The sequence below is a fragment of the Hordeum vulgare genome, chromosome 7H (genome assembly GCF_904849725.1).
Source record: "Hordeum vulgare subsp. vulgare chromosome 7H, MorexV3_pseudomolecules_assembly, whole genome shotgun sequence".
In the NCBI taxonomy this organism is placed as follows: Eukaryota; Viridiplantae; Streptophyta; class Magnoliopsida; order Poales; family Poaceae; genus Hordeum; species Hordeum vulgare.
In genome coordinates, this window is record NC_058524.1 from 466,665,008 (window position 1) to 466,672,963 (window position 7,956).

Sequence of the window (7,956 nt, forward strand, 5' to 3'; positions counted from 1 at the left end):
TCAGTGGTAAGCATCTCTATGCTAATCATATCAACTATATGATTCATGCTCGACCTTTCGGTCTCTTGTGTTCCGAGGCCATGTCTGCACATGCTAGGCTCGTCAAGTTTAACCCGAGTGTTCCGCGTGTGCAACTGTTTTCCACCCGTTGTATGTGAACGTTGAGTCTATCACACCCGATCATCACGTGGTGTCTCGAAACGATGAACTTTAGCAACGGTGCACAGTCGGGGAGAACACAATTTCATCTTGAAATTTTAGTGAGAGATCACCTCATAATGCTACCATCGTTCTAAGCAAAATAAGGTGCATAAAAGGATTAACATCACATGCAATTCATAAGTGACATGATATGGCCATCATCATGTGCTTCTTGATCTCAATCACCAAAGCACCGGCACGATCTTCTTGTCACCGGTGCCACACCATGATCTCCATCATCATGATCTCCATCAACGTGTCGCCATCGGGGTTGTCGTGCTACTTATGCTATTACGACTAAAGCTACTTCCTAGCAATATAGTAAACACATCTGCAAACACAAACGTTAGTTTAAAGACAACCCTATGGCTCCTGCCAGTTGCCGTACCATCGACGTGCAAGTCGATATTAACTATTACAACATGACCATCTCATACATCCAATATATCCCATCACGTCGTTGGCCATATCACATCACAAGCATACCCTGCAAAAACAAGTTAGACGTCCTCTAATTGTTGTTGAATGTTTTACGTGGTGGCCATGGATATCTAGTAGGATCGCATCTTACTTACGCAAACACCACAACGGAGATGTATGAATTGCTATTTAACCTCTCTACAAGGACCTCCTCGGTCAAATCCGATTCAACTAAAGTTGGAGAAACCGACACTCGCCAGTCATCTTTGAGCAACGGGGTTGCTCGTAGCGATGAAACCAGTCTCTCGTAAGCGTATGAGTAATGTCGGTACGAGCCGCTTCGATCCAACAACACCGTGGAATCAAGAAAAGACGAAGGAGGGGAGCAAATCGCACATCACCGCCCACAAAAACTTTTGTGTTCTACTCGAGATAACATCTACGCATGAACCTAGCTCATGATGCCACTCTTGGAGAACGTCGCATGGGAAACAAAAAATTACCTACGCACACGAATACCTATCATGGTGATGTTCATCTACGAGAGGAGATTTCCGATTTACGTACCCTTGTAGATCGCACAGCAGAAGCGTTAAGAAACGCGGTTGATGTAGTGGAACGTCCTCACGTCCCTCGATCCGCCCCGCGAACCGTCCCGCGATCCTTCCCACAATCTGTCCCGTGATCCGTCCCATGAATCATCTCGCGATCCGTTGCACGAACCGTCTTGTGATCCATCTCACGATCCGTTCCGATCTAGTGCCGAACAGACGGCACCTCCGCGTTTAGCACACGTACAGCTCGACGACGATCTCGGTCTTCTTGATCCAGCAAGAGAGACGGAGATGTAGATGAGTTCTCCGGCAGCGTGACGACGCTCCGGAGGTTGGTGGTGATCTATCTTAGCAGGGCTCCGCCCGAGCTCCGCAGAAATAGGATCTAGAGGAAAAACCATGGAGGTATGTGGTCGGGCTGTTGTGGCAAAGTTGTCTCAAATCAGCCCTAATACCTCAGTATATATAGGAGGGAGGGAGGGGAGGAGGCAGCCTCAAACCCTCAAGGTTTGAACGAAATTGGAGGTGGAGGAGTCCTACTCCAATCCTCCTTGGAGTAGGATTCCACCTTCCCACTTGGAAACTCTTTCCACCTTGTCTTTTTTCCTTCTCAAACCTTATGGGCCTTAGTGGGAGCTTATTCCAGCCCACTAGGGGCTGGTTTATCTCTTCCCATATCCCATGAGACCCCTTGGGGCGTTACACCCCTCCCGATGGTCCCCGGCACCCCTCCCGGCACTTCCGGTACACTACCGATGAGCCTGAAACTTTTCCGGTAATGCCCGAAAACCTTTCGGTAACCAAATGAGGTCATCCTATATATCAATATTCGTAGCCGGACCATTCTGGAAACCCTCGTGACGTCCGCGATCTCATCCGGGACTCCGAATAACATTCGGTAACCACACATATAACTCAACTATAGTAAAACATCGCCGAACCTTAAGTGTGCAGACCTTGCGGGTTCGAGAACTATGTAGACATGACCCGAGACACTCCTCGGTCAATATCCAATAGCGGGACCTGGATGCCCATATTGGATCCTACATATTCTCCGAAGTTCTTATCGGTTGAACCTCAGTGTCAAGGATTCATATAATCCCATATGCCATTCCCTTTGTCCTTCAGTATGGATTGTGGTTTTGTCACGGCAGATATCCTCGTGAGAGAACTTAGGTGTGAGGCCATCGCAGCTATGTGGCGGCTTGAGAGGGGTTGGTCGGAATCGAGAGACGCGAGTTTACCCAGGTTTGGTCCCTCCGATGGAGGTAAAAGCCTACGTCCTACATGTGTTTCATTGATGAAGATGATGATCTCGATTACAGGGGTGCAGACTCGCCACCTCTAATCTCGTGGGTGTCTAATCTGTCTACCTCATGATTTGTCTTTTCTAGACCTAGGTTGTCTATCTTCCCTCTCTTGGGGCGCCTTACCCCTCCTTATATAGGTGGAAGGGGTAGGTTTACATGTAGAGTCCTACTAGGAGTAGGAATAGGACTAGTCTCTCTTGAATCCTAATCCGAGTCTTGTTTCCTTCTTGTGGGAGACTTTCCTCTTCTTGGGCCTTCTGTGTGAGTCGGCCCTCCTGGCCTCTCTATGAGTCGCCTTATGCCAGGGTGCTCGCTGGGCCTTGGTCCTTCGTCGTTTGTGTGAGTCGCCTCCCGGGTCATGTATGACCTGCCCGCCAGGTCACTGCTGAGTCGCCGATGAGTCGCCATGTCTTGGTGGGTCATACCTCCAGCCGGGTCACACCGTGGGGTATATTTCCAACATTAGCCCCCAGGTTAGCTTGAATTTATTCATGGTAAGCTCCTGAAATAAGAATAATAAATATGTGAAGGGGCCAGCTTTCTCCACTGGCTGACTTGATTTACAGAAGTAGCTCCTTTGAAAATCATGGTTTCTTTTGCATATTAACGATCTGTATTCATAATCATGTTGTTGATACATTTCCTTTGCAATGAAATACATATGCCATTGAGTCGGCCTCCAATGCTTTGGCTTGACGAAAATTTGGGGAATAAGAAATCCACACAATGTTGAACCAGCTTCTCTTGTTTCGGCGGGTTATGATTGACAATGGCGAGTCATGATTGCTAATGGTGGGTCATGATTATTGGTAGTGCCCGTCAAACAACTGAACTTCAATTGACTATATCCAGTTATTGGGAATAAAAAAATCTGTGTGATGTTGAGCCGGTCTCCCAATACTTCACCTCCATGATGAAATGAAATGTGCTCTTTAATTTTTTGATATATCCATATTACCTGTAGCCCCCAAGGGCCGGGTCATCAGTGTGTGATGGGTCGGGTCTTCAATTTGAACCTCATTATCTGTGAAACAACTTCGTGTTGTAGCCCCCAAGTGTCGGGTTATCTTGCCTGCAGCAACCTGGGACTTTAGAAATTTTTATCTGAATAGTGTAGCCCCCCAAGTGCAGAGTCGCTCGCTTGCGGCGACTTGGGACTTCCACGTTCTTCTCCTTTGAAAATAAAACATCATATGATGTAGCCCCCAAGGGTCGGGTCATTATCCATTAATGAGCAGGAACTTTGTAAATCTGATGATGTAACCTTGAGCAGCAATGTGTAGCCCCTAAGGGCCGGGTCATTATAAAAATGATGAGCTGGTTCTTCCTTGAATCCATACTTGAACAATGAGGGACCTGTAGCCCCCTAAGGCCGGCTTATCTCCTTTAAGTAGCCGGGTCTCTTGATGATGTGATGATTTGAAAAGCGGATTGCATTAGCCCCCAAGTGTCATGGTGTATGCTTGCAGCGACATGGGACTTTCATACTTTGATGTAATCTTGATTTGAATAATATAGCCCCCAAGTGTCGGGTTTTGTGCGTGCAGCGACTCGGAACTATTCCTTCCATTGTAGAATAAAATCATATCCACTCTATGAGCTGATGATGCCTTTTTTGATCAAAGAAATCCATGATCGTGGTTGCAATGTAACCCGACAAATATATCCTTGAGAAATCCATATGTTTGAGAAATCCATAAGTGTTGTAGTTTACTACAGAGCACAAGTTGAAAAAATCCAAGGGCCGGTCAATTAGATGACTCGGTATTATATGTGATAGGGCGGCTCTTCGACAATAGTCAATTCCTCCGTGCTAGCTTAAAACCCCCAATCATTTAACACTTGTTATGATAAACCATGATGAAAATCCAGCCAAATTGGCTATTCAAAGATTTATTTACACCTGCAAGAATTTATGCTTTGACCCGGTTTGAAGACCGGCATGATATGTATGTATGATGCATGATGCAATGCTAGATGATGCATGTATATGACAGGATAGTGATGGTTTATAAGACTTGAATCTTACTTCAATGAAACTAGCTTGATAGCCACTGGTTTATCCTCACTCTGTGTAAGCCAGCACTCATGACCAATCGATGTTTTAACCCGGATAAGTTCAGGGTCCATATGGATTGACTTATCATGAAACGGAGTACGCGGGATTCGGAGTAGCATCATGCAGACAGGCAGGTTTAACCAAGTTTTAAAGAAGGCGGCTTGATAGCCCATGGAATATCCTCGCTTTCTGTAAGCCGGCACTCGTGACCAATCGATGTTTTAACCTCGATACTTCAGGGTCCAACTGGATTGACATATCGAGAGTACACGGGATTCAGAGTAGCATCATGCAGACACGCAGGTTTGACCAAGAAGGTGGCTTAATGGCAAATGGAGTATCCTCGCTTTCTGTAAGCCGGCACTCACGACCAATCGATGTTTTAACCCAGATAAGTTCAGGGTCCAACTGGATTGACTTATCATGAAACGGAGTACACGGGATTCGGAGTAGCATCACGCAGACAGGCAGGTTTAACCATGAATTCTTGCCATTAAGCCGGGCACCCATGTTTGAACTGCGCATCGTGGCGACTCGTCCTCTTGGGCGAGTTTAAAATGCCCGCCAATGAAGCAATAGCACTTGGGGCCGGGTTATGTTGCCTGTAATGACCCGGTATTCTTGAATTATTCAGCCTGGTTGGATCTGGCGAGCCATGTCTGTGTAGCCCCCGAGTCTTAAGCCGACTCAAGGAGACGGCTTGAGAGTCTCCATACTTGACTGTGGCATAAACTGGTGGAGAAAAATGCTAGTACCCGCTCCATGTGATGTGTTGATGTAGATCGTACCGCGGGGACGGCGGCTTGCGCACTTCTGTTGGGCGGCTCGTACAGGAGAGCACCGCGCCAGCGGGTTGATGTAAACCGGACCATGGCGACGACTTGCGTCCGACTGTTGGGCGGCTTGTACAGGCGAGCACTGCACCGGCGGGTTGAGTTGAATATGAGAGCTGACTGACAATTTGGCACGGACTCGAGTATCGGTCACGACGTTGTAAGCCGTTTTGGTCACGCGGACGTGAGAGTTGGCCGCGTCATTGTAAGCCGTCTTGGTCGCGCGGACATGGGAATGGGCCGCATCATTGTAAGTTGCCTTGGTCGCGCAGACATGGAATTTGGCCGCGTCATTGTAAGCTGGCGCTGATGATGAGTTGATCACTGTGTTTTAAACCGGTGTGCGAGTCCTTTGTAAACCGTCTTGGCGCGCGGTCGTGAGAGTTGGTCGCGTCATTATAAATCGACACGGGCGGCGAGTTGACGGTGTCATTCGTATTCCGGGATCGATGTGTGAATCCGACGAACTGCACGGCACGGATGAAATACCATTGTAGAACGATGCCAACGCATCTTTCATATTGGCGATATAATACCAACTTTGTATTTGTCCTGCGTAAAAGTAGCACATGCCAGAGTAATTGCTCTCACAGGAAATAATAGGTGTTAATAAAATAGACTGAGCAGATATCACTTGATGAATTTTGAGTGGCAGATGAATTAGTCCGTCTAAATGTTTGATTGCAGATGAATTACAGATTGATGGAATAGTACTAATATTTGATGTACTCGAGTATTAGTTGACTTCTCCATGGGATCTTCCTTCGATCTCACCTGCGGCTGCAGCAATCTGAATTTTACTGATGCCTTTTGTATGATTTGGTCTCCTTTTCTTGTTCTTTGATCAGCACCCACTTGAACGCATGCATGAGAATTCGGCATTGGTTTTTTGAGAAGTTGTCAGCGAGCTCGTATGTAAAATCTTCGAAGTAACAATCTGACAGGACGTCATTGCACTCTAAAATCTCCCTGTGTTCAGAAACTAGCATATTGTAGCCACAGCAGTAGTGCCGTACGGAATTGACGATGATGTTGGAAACAACCATGCAACCGCAACAGTGGTCGGCCTTGAAGGCGTTGCACATGAGCGAGCCATAGGGTGTGGGTAGCAACCTGAACACCTTAACGTACATCTTGAGAGATTTCAGTGTATAGACGGTAACATTTGGCTGATCGAGTATGCCCTGCTCTTGCGACGGAGTATAGCGGCTAGTCCTGCATTTGACTTCAAACCACGCACGACCTCTATGCCAGGAATACCCGTTGGCTCTGCTTCTCCAGGTGGATGACACGAGGAGGAGCAAGCGGGTCGCTGCGGAGGCCGGCACTACGGTGGCTCTAGGCGCGGTGCGGTGAGGCTGGCGCGGCGAGTTGAGGCAGCAAACAGGCGAGGCCGGGGGTCATCCTCCTTTTCTAAAAAAAGCAAACAGGCGACTTCACTGTTCCAGCCGAGTGAACAGCGGTAGCGGCGGCGAACGACTCGGCGATGACAGCAGCCGATGACTCGGCGATTGCGGAGGCGGCACGAAGACAGCGTGAGACAGTGGCGGTTCCAGCCGAGTCCGCGGCAGTGGCTAGCTGCGCCGACAGAGGCAAGATGGAGCGGGTGGGAGAAGCAGGCCCGACGCAAGCGCAGCGCTGCGCGCGGAGGTGCGCCGTGCGGTGAAGCGAGCGGCTTGAGGTGGAGCTGTGTGCTTAGGCGCGCGAGCGCGGCTAAGCGGGCGGCTTGAGGTGGAACTGTGCGCGTAGGCCTGCGATCTCAGTGAAGTGTGCCATGGCGGATGCGGCGGGCGTGGTGAGGCAAGTCGGCGGCTGAGGGGAAACGAGGCAAGCCATGGTGGATGCGGCTGGCGTGTCGGGTTGAGGTGAGCAACGACGTGGTGCACGACGAGATCGGCCGCGGTGGAAATGGCACGAGGGTGCGTAGCCGGGCCGGCTTGAGGCTGACGCGTTGGTGCAGCGTGATACGTCTCAAACGTATCTATAATTTTTGATGGTTTCACGCTGTTATCTTGTCATCTTTGGATGTTTTATGTACCTTTTATATCTTTTTTGGGACTAACTTATTAATTCAGTGCCAAGTGTCAGTTCCTGTTTTTTCTGTGTTTTTGGCTCTTTCAGATCTGATTTTGGAACGGAGTCCAAACGGAATAAAATCCCCGAAATGATTTTTTCCCGAACGGATCCGTAGTTAGTAGCTAGATGGCTTCTTCTCTCTCTTGGATCTTCAATACAAAGTTCTCCATGATCTTCATGGAGATCTATCCGATGTAATCTTCTTTGGCGGTGTGTTTGTCGAGATCCGACGAATTGTGGATTTGTGGTCAGATTATCTATGATATATATTTGAGTCTTTGTTGATTTCTTATATGCATGATTTGATATCCTTGTAAGTCTCTCCGAGTCTTGGGTTTTGTTTGGCCAACTAGATCTATGATTCTTGCAATGCGAGAAGTGCTTGGTTTTGGGTTCTACCATGTGGTGACCTTTCCCAGTGACAGGGGCAGCAAGGCACACATTAAGTAGTTGCCATCAAGGATAACAAGATGGGCTCTGTCGTTGATATGAGATTGTCCATC